The 13,758-nt window shown below is 42.5% G+C and overlaps 1 protein-coding gene across 1 annotated transcript in view; it reads right to left on the reverse strand.

Annotated features, from left to right (window-relative positions):
• The window catches only part of Nell1 (neural EGFL like 1), a 651,975-nt gene that overhangs the window by 112,354 nt on the left and 525,863 nt on the right, over nt 1–13,758 (reverse strand). The window lies entirely within an intron of this gene.

A 13,758-nucleotide genomic window follows, 5' to 3' on the forward strand; every position in this document is an offset into this window, starting at 1 on the left:
CCTGTATGCCCAGGTCTCATGTGTGCTACCACAAAGACTGTTCCTATGAGCGATTACCCTGCTGTAAGAAGAAAATACTGTTTCCTCGTAGTTATCCACCACCTCTGGCTCTTACAATATTTTAGCCCCCTTCCATATTGGTCTGTAAGCCTTGGTAGGAAGGGTTGTGATATAGACATCTAATTTGGAGCTGAGAATTCTGCAGTGTTTTATGCCTGGCACTTTGGCCAGTGTACGTCTCTGTGCTAATTCCCAGCTACTACAGATAGAAGCTTCTCTGTCGAGGATTAACAGATGAACTAATTTATGGGTATGATAAGCCATTAGGAGTCAGTTTAATACTATATGCATTTAGTAGAATTGAAGTGTTCTCACCTAGGGCCTATGACCTCACTAGCGGAGGATTTTTGGTTCCAATATTGACACAAGGTGTGGGTTTAATTTTTGAAACAGTCCCTAAATTCAATCAGAAAGTGCAGTATGCCCTTTTCCTCTGTTCATAATGTGTCACACTATTATTATTATTATAATTATAATTATAATTATAATTATAATTATTATTTTATAATAGAGAATATGCTGGCCTGGTAGCTATGACAACTAACTGCAGCATGGGCCTGGTCTGTGGTAATGGTAATAGAGCTACTGACTCTTTCAGCAGAGGGAAGGTGGGTCAAGTCACAGGACCTTCACCTGGGACTCCATACCTTATTCCTTTCCGTCTTCTTCCAGGTGACAGTGATCTCATGATCTGGGAAGATGCTCAAGTCTATAGGTTATGTAATGTCATTTGAATGTCAGACTCCATTATGCGGCTTTCACGAGGGCATCATCTAACTCTTGGGTTTGCCAAGTTGCACTTTCTGGGATATTACTTTTGTCTGTTGGTGTCCTGTCTGGTGTGATTAAATGTTTGCTTACACTGCTTCAGGGAAAGTTAATGCAACGCAGGGGATTTCAAGAGAGCATAGCATTCCAGCTGTGCTATGGCTGTCACTGGTTCCAATTAATGAGATCCACAAGGAAAACCAAGAGTAAAATGGAGAGCAGAAAGACACGTGGGAAAGTTTGGGGATGTGTGTGAAAAGCTGGAGCAGGTTTGGAGACAATGATTGGTTGCTGTTAACGAGGTGATTAGCATATCAAAGAGAAAGTAGAAGCTTGACACTAACGCTATATATAGATAGAAAAGGTGATTTGTGGGTGAAACCCCCCAGTTGAAGGTCCCAGGTTCTAAACATGCAAACCTGTTTGCAAAACTTCTTTCAAAAGAGAAAGAGCAACAGAGTTCTCTGCGTGGAAAAGGTCACAAAGAGAAGGGTTTGGGGAGGTCCCATTGTATCTGGAGCTGCAAGCAATGTCTTGAGATGTGGCCAACTCCTTTGGGGGAGTGTTGATCCGGGAGTGAAAATCTATGAAGGATCTTCTGCATTGTGGAATGACAGACAGTTGATAGCTGTCACATGGGTGCTGGGATCTTTCCAGCCCCAAGACTAAGGAGACTATTATGTTGACCAAATGTACTTTGCACTGTGACAAGATCACGATCGTACAGGGAGCAGGAGAGGAATGCTATCTATGGCTCATGCAAGGCTGATTTAGCAGCAGAAAGGAATAAAGCTGCATCTTTAGCAGCAGAAAGGAATAAAGCTGCATCTTTAGCAGCAGAAAGGAATAAAGCTGCATCTTTAGCAGCAGAAAGGAATAAAGCTGCATCTGACTTGTGCTCTCTAGCAGATCATAAGACTTTGACTTTACCATCTTTTGATATCTGGCACCAATGGTGAGCCATGTCACTCCATAGACCATTCTACATGATATCCATGGTGCTGTTCTGTGTCTCTGAATCTCTTGGTTCTGGATAAAAGGATTGAATTCATATTTGAGATGAGATGTGAACATTTCATAAAAAACATGAATAAACTTTGGTTTTAACAAAAGCAGTTTTCTTAATGCTCAAAATAAAAATAACAAATTAAAGATTTGGCAGAGAGATTTTCAGATGTGATATTTTAATGTGGTCAGCTCTCCAATGCTCACACATGGAGGATATTTAAATATTCTCATTATTCACACATTATATGTTCTAGAAAATCATGAAGAAAGAATTTTAGAAAAAAAAAAGAAAATTTAAACTTAAAATACCCTCAAAATATCAAAGTATAGTAAAAGAGCCAAGAGGTTCAAAAATGATCAAAAGGTTAGAATTTCAAGTCGGAGAGGAGATGGTACAAACAAATTTCTGTAATATGTATCAGTCAAGACTCTCATCCCAAAGTTCTGTCCAAATAAAAATAGCAAATATAATAATTTCACCCAAAGTAAATTAATGACTTCAGAATTGAAAGACCTATGAGAAAAGCACCACATTTAACTATATTTTTTTTTTTCAAAAAGTCATTGTATTATTGTGGGCTAATTTTGTTTTCTACAGGGATCAAAATTTTTCGATGGTCAGCCTGCTTTACACCCCTCTGTCTCATAGGGTAACACACAGCTCTTTGCATCTTCAGACTTACCCCTCAGGGCAGTTTAGACTGTAAGGTTACATCAGGGTTGATGGGAACACATGCTTGTTCTCCCAAAGTCCAGTCAAGAGCTCCTATCCCTGATCATAGCCTCACATGCACCAGCCCTGCCATCATCTGCTTGGGAGTACACACTAACTCATGCGGACCACATGTTCAGGATCCACAGGGAAGCAGGAGTTCAGGGTGCCTGGGAGCAGAGTTACATCATGGATGTGTAGAGTTTGGGGACAGACTAACTTTTGAAGTCTCTTACCTATGACTATGCTACTCAGTGTAACAAGAAACTATTAAGTTCCGTGCCATCTCTGCACTGTTCTGTGAACCCCTCAGCTTGGGTTACAAGCTGTAACCCAAGAGCTTGTAGGTTCTGATTTTATTTTTAATTAACTGTATATTTTTCACCTGTTCCCACTCTAGGGCTCAATTGTCTAATGAGCCCTGATGAGAGCTACTGAGATTTTCTGAGCCTGCCCTTCAAACCCTTCAGGGACACAGCTCTGCCTCACTTCTATAAAATCCAGTCCTTTATGATAGTTCAATCTGCTATTCTTAAAATTTCCCTCTCTTCTAACTTGGCCATGTAACCATATATATGCACTTAATCAATAAAAAGTCAGGATGAAAAAGAATATTTCACACACACACACACATTCTTGTATAAGTTTGTTTTAGGTTTTTTTTAAATATTTTTTTTTCTTTTTCCCTTTTATCATAAGAGCATACTCAGCAGCTGAAGGACCAAGTAGAATAGGAGACACTTCATACAGTCAACCCTATCAATGCATGACATTAAGGCCAGACAATTTCTGCTGCCCCTATCAGAAATCTGTGGGCTTGAAGACCCATGAATATGATGAAATTAAAAGTCTGTATTCTTGGGTGTTTACAATACAGCATTATTTCCACAAGACCTAGCTATGTGTGCACAGAGGCTAATAAACTTTGATGAAGATAGGGGCTTGCATTTAGTCTTCAAATCAAAATCCAGGATGCCTCTTATTCTGTTATGAACCCAACAATTTGGTAAACCTAATCATTGGGGGTATAGAAGAACCACAAATTACTAAGAACTAGCATATAATTATGCTAATATGCTGAAATAATTTTAATCACCATAACCAATTGTATGTCATTACCAACAGCCTGTGAAGTGTAACAGTTAAATACAGATAAGTCACCCCCCCCAGGTAACAGAAGAGTGGTGCATGTTGGGTATGTGACTCGAGTCTCTGAGTAGCAAGCAGGTCTCTGACTTGGGTCCCCAGGTCGCAGTGGTATGGTACATGTTGGGTCTGTGATTCTCCAAGTTAGCTTTAACTGCTAACTTGGCAGAGACTAGAATCACCTGAGAAGTAGGGCTCAGTTGAGAGATTACTCAAATCTAAATAGCCGGTTAATGTGTTTGTGAGCTATTTTCTTTAGTGTTCATTGATGTAGGAAGGCCCGTCCCACTCTGGGACCACCATTCCCTGGTAATATAAAGAACAGGTGAGGAATCCAGCCACCACTCCTCTTGGTCTCTGCTCCAAGCTCTGACCTCAGCTTCCCTCGATGATGAATGGTAGCCCGGAAATGGACGGAGTCCTCTCCTCCTCTAAGGTGCTCAGAGTCTTGCATCACAGCATGAGGGAGGAGAGTAGGATGTAGACTGATGTGATCGGATGGGGTGCTGCAGTATGGGCAGTGTGACAGTGTGATTTCTTTGCTTTGGGGCTATTCTTAGGGAGGATTATTGAACTTTGATCCAGAAAAGCCACGGAATGCTCAGAGCTCAATGGGCTTTTCTTACGGGAGCTTAGCAGATGAGACCGCTGACAATACAGAAAATGGAGACCCTGCTTGTGTGGTGACAGACAGAAGCAAGCACTCTGTTGAGCCTTGGGATGAGAGCCTTCGTGTGATAAGTTGGTTAGAACCTGGGTGTGCTTGTCAACTAGAGAAGAAAGAATCAGCCATGATTAAAGAGAGACCAGGACCACTAAGGTGAAACCTGTGCTCCACAGAAACAATGAACACTGATCATAATGGGTCTGAAAAAATAATCAGCTGTGATTAACAAGACCAGCACGTATCAGCTGAAATCTTCTGCGTTTCAGAGCATTTCCTGCAGGTCAGCACACAGAGACTGCGGGCCAAGGGCTGAAGGCTGCATCTCCGGCTGGCAGTCAAATTCTACAGTACGTAATTCTGAACCCATATGGTGCTGCTTTTGAAGACATGAAAGCTGCAAGTTTGGGGGGTGGCTGGGGACTCTGGGCCGTGGCCAGCATCTTTGTGCTGAGTTTAGAGAGACCATGGGTGAAGGTGCCATCTCTAGGTTAGTGTAGATGGCAGGATTGGGAGACATCTGTCCAAACAAAGGCAGGAGTGGACCTGGCTTAGGTCCCAGACAAGCTGGGAGTGTGCTGGGTGGAAGATCAGGAGAAGCACAGCTGGCTGCCTAAGCCTTCTGAAGCCAGAAGGCTGTTCGATGAGTGAGGCCCAGATGTTGGATACTGAGCTATAGAATTTGATTTACACTGCTGGACCTTTTGATTTCATCTGATCGTTTTTATGCCCTGGTTCTCCCCTTTGGGGCTAAGAGAGCATGGAATTTGTTTTTATTTATTTATTTTTAGGCGCCCAGTTAGGAGACATTGGATTTTTAAAGAAATCTGGGGCTTTTAAAGTATTTGAATTTTAAAAACCAGGACTTTCATAAGTTGGACTGTTCTTTATAATATTAACACGAGATCTTGGGAGGCAAGAGATGGAAGGTTATGGTTTTAAGGTAGAGTGTTTGTGTGTTAAGTTGGCAAGGTATAGAGTGTGCTACTTAACTTTAACTGTTAACTTAATAAGGCCTACAGTTTCCTGTGGTCGGAGTCTCAATGGAGACTGTAGAATCAGATTAACCTGTGTCTGTGATAATTGCCCTGATTATTAATTCATGTATGAGGTCCCAGTTCACTTTTAGTAGTACCATTTCCTAGGCAGGTTGTTCTGGGCAATATAAGAGAGCTGGCTAGGCATGGCTGGAAGATCTCACAAGCAGCACTCCTCCACAGTTCCTAACTCAAGTTTGTGCTGACTGTTTCGTTTCATTTATTTTTGTTTGCTTGTTTTGTCTCAACTTGATACAAGCCTAAACACATCTGGGTAGAAGGAGTCTTAATTGTGTAAACTCCGCCATCACATTGGCCTGTAGGCAAGCCTATGATGTAGTTTCTTGACTGTGGTTCACCTGGAAGGACCCGGTCCACTGTGAGTGATGCCATCTCTAGGCATGTGGTCCTGAGTTGTTTAAGGAAGCAAGCTAAGTGAGCCATGGAGAACAAGTCAGTAAGCAGCTTTCCTCCATGGCCTCTGCTTCGGGTCCTCCTTCTAGGTTCTTGATTTCTTGCCCCAATTTCCCACTGTAATGGACTATGAGCTATAAGATGGAGTAAACACTTTTGTTTCCACAGTGGTTTTGGTCATGGTGTTTATCACAGCAAGAGAAAGCAAACTAGGACCCACATCTGGTGGCTCACAACCATCTATCAGTCCAAGGTCAGAGGGATGTGCTGCCTCTGGCATATCAACATCCACATGCAAACATGCTTACACAGATAAACACACACTTAAAATGAAATGAAAATTAAAACTCTCTGCTCAATGCAATGGGAAAGGCCATCAGTAGGCAATAAACATTGAAGCCTAATGATGGTTCTACAAAGAGTTCCACTTCACCCTAGCCAGCTCCTCGAGGAAATTCCAGATACCTATTTTCCATGGAGAAGGATGGGGAACGTACCCTTTCCTAACCTGTAAGTTGTGAGGGTCATAAAAATCAAAAGAGTGATCAAATGTTCATCTTTTAGCCAGAATCCCATTTTTCCCAAACACTGTGTATGTCAGAGACTAGACAAGGTTCTGGAATGAAAAGATGGATGGGACATAAAACTTGGCCAAGTGCATATTAAGACTGTGAGTACAGCTCAGGGACCCCAATAGGAAGTACAAATATAGACCCAAGTTAGATGTTATATAGCCATCCTTTAACAGGTATGTTTTTATGAATGTTCACTGGGTTGAGTTCTTTGCCGTCCAGAGTTTACATGCTCCCTATGAAGAAGCACACCCTCTTACAGCTCCCCAAGAAAGCAAGCATGGAAGCAGTTTAGGGAATTGGCTCCAATGCTTAGCACTATTTCTTCTTCATAATTGATTAAAATTCAACTAGGACAGCACTGTGCTCCCTCAATAACCTCCCAAGAGGACTACTACCTTTGTATTACTCCAGTGCTGTTTACAAGTGTAAAACAACACAGCACTATCATCTTCCAGTTGGGCTGCAATTAATACTGGGTCCCTTCTAGGGTTTCTTTTGGAAGATACAAACACAGCCTGAATTCTTCAACTCATTTTTCACAGCCGTGGTGTGATTCAAACATTGATTCTGTGTTTACATATTTTTCCTTGCCTTTGATATTCTTCCATCTTGATTATAAGGTCTTTCTGACTACACCCAACCTTCTCTGATGACTCAAGCCCTCATCCCATCTCAAGGACTTCAATTTGATAATGGCCTATCTTCAAAGTCTTTTTGTTGTTGCTGCTGCTGCTGGTGTGTTTGTGTGTGTGTGTGATGTGTATTTTGTGTGTGTGTTTTGTTTGTGCGTTTGTTGTTGTTTTGGCTTTGGTTTGGTTTTTGCCATGAAAGGCTAAATACTCACAGGTTTAAGGCATAAGGACCAAGACACTTGGGGATGGTCTTAATCTGACTTCAACAGTGTTCACAATAGATTGCTAATGAGCTGGGTATAAAAGCCATACATGCTACAATCTCTCACGTTTTTTGAGCACTCTGCATTACATTTAGGTTCCAAAGCCACAATGTCATTCAAATCTGTACACCGATATATGCCTGCTTTCTCTTCCATTAAAGAATGATTAAGAGTCTCTCTTTAACCCCTATCGTGTTGAATTTCTACAGTGGTATGATTATTTTAGAAATTGCATCCGGTGCTTAATGATCTCATCTCTCACATCTCATGACCTTTATTTGTGGGAAATTGCATGCATTAACTCTTTAATAAAATTGCTCTGATGATATTTTCTTCTTGTCCCTTGCAACATTAAGACAATCTCTTTATAGTACTTGAACTGGAGGTCTGCTTTCACTCTTGTACTCTCAAGGCTCATTTCTGCTATTTTCGTTCATTGAATGTCTTCTGTCTCTGTAGAATTTTTTTCTCATCATGGGACATTGTTTAAAATTTTATATTAATTAAAATATTTTAGCAACTCTGGAGCTCAAATTCTCCTCTTTACTCAGTTTTATTTCCTGCTCCATTTTTTTTTTATTATCATCTTCCCAGACACCAAAGATTAGCTTGAACTATGAGCTGAAAGTCTTCCAAAAGTAGTATCTTGCCTAAATCTTTGCCTTACCCTGGGCATAGATGATGTCTGCTAATTTCTCTCATTCCGATACATAATTTCTCTATTAGGTACACCACAGTTGGCTTCTTAATAAATTAAAATCAACTTCTAGAATATCAGTTTCTAGAAGTCACCTTAGAATACAAAATAAGCACAGCTATCATTCTAGGTTTCGAAACTACTAAACCTAGTAGTTCTAAGAATTTTAAATTTTACTTCACAGAGCTGTTGGACTTACGATCTCTTCTGCTGGGAGAATTGCTTCAGCACAGATTAGCCCCTTCATTCTCGGAACACACCTGACTGTTTCTCAGCTCATTTACCCGAGTCAGGGGGGAAGAAAATGGCGTGACACAGGTGTGGGAAGACAGCAGGAGCCACAGAACTAGCTGTGACAAAAGGTTTTGTGGGAGGGCCGGGAGGTGTCAGCTGTATGTTACAGTAGCTTTTCTCTTTTTCATGACATTGGTGACAATCCTTCCATTACAGAGTGGTGAGTGACCAATTAAGTATGCTGTTAGTGAACTCTGGGCTTCTAGGGGCTAGAGAAGTCTCTAAGTTTAAATCCTTCCTCTAACATTCACTTGACCTGTCTCAACAGTGTAGGATTCTGAGATTCTCAAAAGTATAAAGGAAATTTCTAATATAAGACTCTACTATAAGTATGAAAGATATATTAAACTTTGAATAAAAGAAAACATTTCCCATTCTTTCAGAGTAAAGGTTACCAAATGGTATGAAGTGTAGAAGCTCATTAACAGAAATCAGGACAAGACACAATACTCAAACATATACCAGGTGCTGGAGCAATGGATTAGCAGGCAAGAATGCCTACTTCTCTTACAGAGGATCTGAGTTCAATGCCCAACACCATGTCTAACAGTTTACAACTGCTTATAAATGCAGTTCTTGAGGGATGTGTAAAATCTGTTTTCATAACACGAAGTATGAATAAAAAAACAATGAGTAAAGAAAGAGTTATAACAAGAAGAAAACAAAACCACAAAACAGGAGCAGAATTTACTAGCAAACACACTCCCTCCCAAGTGCTGCTTAGAGCTGCATGCATGAACACAAGAAAAAGAAGTATATCAAATATGTTTAGTTTCATTAACTCAGACACATATCACCTTGGTTTGTGTGCTCACTCTGATAGTGAACAATTATGATGGGAAAGATGCATGATTATTACTGTCTCAATCGATTCATACAACACACACACACACACACACACACACCCTGAATAAAGCCATAAAATCTTTACGTGTGTTACATGGCTGAAACAAACCATCAGAATTTAATGTAAGATGGGAAATACATGAAGTAAAATACAGAACCATTACTCTGACTCCCTCAGTTACTGAAGGGAATCAAAAGGCTGAGAACTTATTCAAAGTGTGTCAGCAGATGAAACAAGTCATGCTGCCGTTGCTTCTGGGCTCATTCCATGTGAAGAGGATCTCAAGCCCATTATTTACTCCTTGTATTTGAGCACTAATGGTAGATGCCAAATATAAAATTTATAGCATTAACATCTTTTTTTTTTTTTTTTTTTTTTTTTTTTGAGACAAGGTTTCTCTGTGGCTTTGGAGACGACCAGGCTGGTCTCGAACTCACAGAGATCCGCCTGCCTCTGCCTCCTGAGTGCTGGGATTAAAGGCGCGCGCCACCACCGCCTGGCTAGCCCCTTCTAGTTTAAAACTAAAGGGAAATTGAGGGAGATAGAAAATCTGTTTCCTTTCATCTAACCCTTCTTCACAGAATCTGGGGCTTTTATTAACTGAAACCCAAATTTTTGCAATCAAAGGTCAATTTCACCCCCCTTTCCTGACATCATTTTCTCTTGCAGATGACTCTTAACCACAAGAAGCACAGGAGTGGGGATTTCTGAATGGGAAATCAGTGTCATGTGGCTGTCATCTATGAAGCCAGTCTCATCAGAGCTCACCGGAGAGGCAGCCTCACGTCACGGCCTTCTGACCCTGGATATAAACCATCTTTAGCATATAAAATCTGAGTAGGAGGAGTAACTAACTTGAAGAACTGAGTGGGTAAGCAGGTGCCTGACTTTGTCCTTATCACACAACAGCAAGCCCCCATTGCTATGCATTTGCTCTGAGGAAATATTTGCTTTGAGAGACCAAAACAGCTATGGACAGAAGCGTGATGCCTTCGCTGGCAGCCAAGAGGTTGTAGCAGAAGTTGTCCTTGCTGGAGTCCATCCATGCCTTCTGAAGACGGAGAGAACACCGAATCTTTAAAGTAGCCATACCAAGTCCCTGGTAAGCAGGGCCTGGTTGCTGAAAATGGAGTTCTCGCTGCTAGCGTTGGAGTGTGAAATATGGATCTCTTGCTTCTGTTTTCAGTGTACATGCTACAGATCAGGAGACTCCTAACTTTCATCTTACTGTTTCACCTTCACTTGGGCAGGTGAATGGGAATTAAAACTGCACAAAACCATCCTTTCTTATGTACATGAATAAAATCCTGTATACTCAGCTATCTTTAAAGGGGGGCGGGCATATCATGCCATCATTTTTCTTCTTCTTCTGTGTTCTTGCTAGAAAGAACAAGGGGAAAAATTAGAGTGATGAAAGAAACAAACAACAAACACAGCTCTAGGCCTAGGGAGATGCCTTCGTGCATTTGCAGGGGTCACGTAAACATGAGGGCTGCAGTTCAGATCTCCTGAAATCGTTTGAAGTGCTGTGTGTGCATGGTGGCCCACTTGTATTCCTAGCCGAGATCAGCAGAGATAGGAGATGCTGAGAGCATCAGGGAGCTCGGGGTTTGATTGAGAGGCCCTGACTCAACAATTAAGGCCAAAGAGAGATGTAGGATAACCACTGGCATGAACCTCAGGTGTCTACAAGCTCAGGCACCCAGGTTCACAGGAACCTACAGAGGTGGGTTCACACCGAGGCATGCCCTAGACATGAGAATGGATAAACATAAGCAAGGCAAGTCATCACTGCATTCTTAATCTGGAGAAAGCAAGGAGACAGTGCCCCGACCACTGCACTGGACAAATGATGCGCCCGGTGTCCTCAGTCTCACATGCGCGCGCGCCTCCAAATACCCTTCCTTTCATCTTTGACTAACAGCCCTGCCCTGCCCTTCCTTCCGTGACACTGCTGAGAGCAAGAACAAAGGAAGGCGCAGGGCGTGATTCTCATTTGCTTCTCTTAAGGATGGAGTTTTACATAAGTTCATGGCCTCATTCCAAGCTCCAGCTCACTCCAGTTCCAGAAAGTACAATCGCCCTAAGCAGCAGATGTCATTTATTGGATGCTGAACTGAAGGAGTCTAGAGGTACTGGGAGGGAATGACCTTGGCCCACGGGATGTCTCCATTTCTAGCTGATGTCTTTCTCCGGGGCATCCCGTTGCTGTTTAATGCCCCATGCCACGGTCATGCTGAGGAAGGGAAGAAATTGAAGCTGCCCTAGGAAAGGCAGGTAGCTGTCTGCAGCGCTGAAAAAGATAATCGCTTTCCCGATTTATCTGTGGGCTCCCTTTACTCAGAGTAATCTATATGAACACATTTCATCATCAAATCTTACTTCACATGGCCTTACCATCAGTCTGAAATGCCCTTTCAGGGGACTGAAGAAATAGTACCGTAATTGGGCGTGCATGCTCCCTTCCAGGGGACCACCCTGGGTGGGTAGCCCATGGCTACCTGGCACTCTAGTTCCAGGGAGCCTGGCATCCTCTTCTGGCTTCCACATGTACCCGCACGCAAGCGACATGCATGCACACCAATACACACAGACTCAAAAACAATAAAGCAAAAACTGAAGTGTCCTTCAAATCTTAAGTGTATGGTAACGAGGGTAATCTATCAGGGGAAATAGGACGTATTTACAAAGGGTGTGGGTCTCTGAGACTCTCTTCAAGAAGAGAGAGAGTTCACCCGGCACGGTTATATGTCAGTGAACTTTAGGGTCTATTTCCAAAGTGTACCAGGTTTCCCCGGGTTTTATATTACATTAGATCATAAATTCTTAGACAGTGGCCTGAGGATGTCCACAGGTTCGTGGGAAATTTTCAAAGGGCACTAAAGTCCGTTTGTTAGTCGTAAATGCATGCTCAAGTTATACACACAGATGTGCAACTGTTTCTGGAGAGATTACTCATTCCATTAACATGGGGGGGGGCAGGAGGGGGGGAGGAAAAAGAGAGGTGGGAGAGTCGAAACGAACAAACAAACACACCGGAGTAGGGAAACCCCCGAGGGCTGGAACAAGGGTTCCACAGACAAAAAGGCACCTGTTGCTCTTGCAAAGGACCTGGCCACCCAGGTCTCATACACAGTGGCTCACAACCGCCCATAACTCCAGTACCAGGAAATCTGTCTGACACCTTCTTCTGTCCTCAGGGAGCAATAGGCACACACCTGGTGCACATGTATACATGCAAGCAAAACACTCAAACACATAAAATGAAATAAATACATCTACAAAAACGCGAAGAAACAAGTCAGATGCCTGCGCGCATTCCTGTTCCCATTGGTGCTAAGTCTGTGAACCACACGTTCCCTCTCTGATTTTCCATTAAAGAAAAAAAAAAAAAAACATTCTAATTAACTTGATTTCCAGAGGCCTTTACCACACCCAGAGGCACAGGACACCCACGCATCTTCCTGTTTCAGGCTTGTTAAACATAAAATCGGACCAGACTCTCTGGACAAAGGGCTCATTTGATCATGTCAATGAGTTTTCTTAGTCTCCCTAATCTGCAGTTCTGTGTGGGTCTCTGTTATAAGGCTTGAGACACACACACCCATCATTGGCTAGAGGGGTATACAGATTTTACTGCCATTGTGAGCCACAGAAACCTTGATCATGCCATTATTGCCACTACAGAAGGAATATAAACAAAATGCTGTTTATGCGTCCCCTCCGAACCCCCACCTGCTGACAGCAGATGAAATACGCCTTGTGCTTTGCCTCTGGAGGGATTGGCTCAAATTGTGACAGACTGCAGACGGTAATAAATGTAGATATCTTGCCATAGCCTCAAATATATTTTTTTCTACATCAGAGCAATCGTTTCCCTCTTGCACAGAGATGACAAACAACCAGTGTTTGAAAGAGATGCATGGCAAGGCTGTGTGGAGCTGCTTAACGGGCCAGGGTGGGGACAGAACTAAGGACAGGTGCCAAGAAGGCCTGGGCAAGACATACAGTCTATCTGGGACGCGGGTGTCATAAAATTAAGAGAATGGTATACTATTAAACATTTACTTAATGTAATTTTTCTAAGCAGGAAAGTTATTACTCAAATTGAACCTTATACAGGAATCAATGTGACATTGGGATGGGTAGGTACTGAGGGCTGGCTCACTACACCCACTCCATGCCTCACAACCCCAAAATGTCATTTTTATTTTTCATGTTGCTTCAGCCTCACCATGCTAGGTGTTCTGTGTCGAATGTGCATCTTGAGTTGTGGTTTATCTTTCGTCCCATCACTCGGAATTCTGGCTGACTCAGCAGCCTTGGTCAGCTGCCACTCTGTGATTCAGATCTGACGTCAGTGACAGCACGCTCCAGCAGGGGTCTCATGTGCCCTCCGGATTGCTGACAGGGGATTTTATTGGCTTAATAAAATGCCTGCTGTGATTTGCTACTGTTCATTTTGAGAACAGAAGTGTCAGAGGCCAGAATCATTACTTCCTGAGATGTGTGCAGAATTCACACTCCCCACCCCTGTTAGCTAAGAGGTGCCAAATGAACGAAGTAAAAACAGCTCACACAGTCCAGCAAGTGAGACTCATGAGGCACCCCGATGCAGAAGCAAAACTGCAGAGATTCTTC

Source organism: Phodopus roborovskii, unplaced genomic scaffold (genome assembly GCF_943737965.1).
Source record: "Phodopus roborovskii unplaced genomic scaffold, PHOROB, whole genome shotgun sequence".
Lineage (NCBI taxonomy): Eukaryota > Metazoa > Chordata > Mammalia > Rodentia > Cricetidae > Phodopus > Phodopus roborovskii.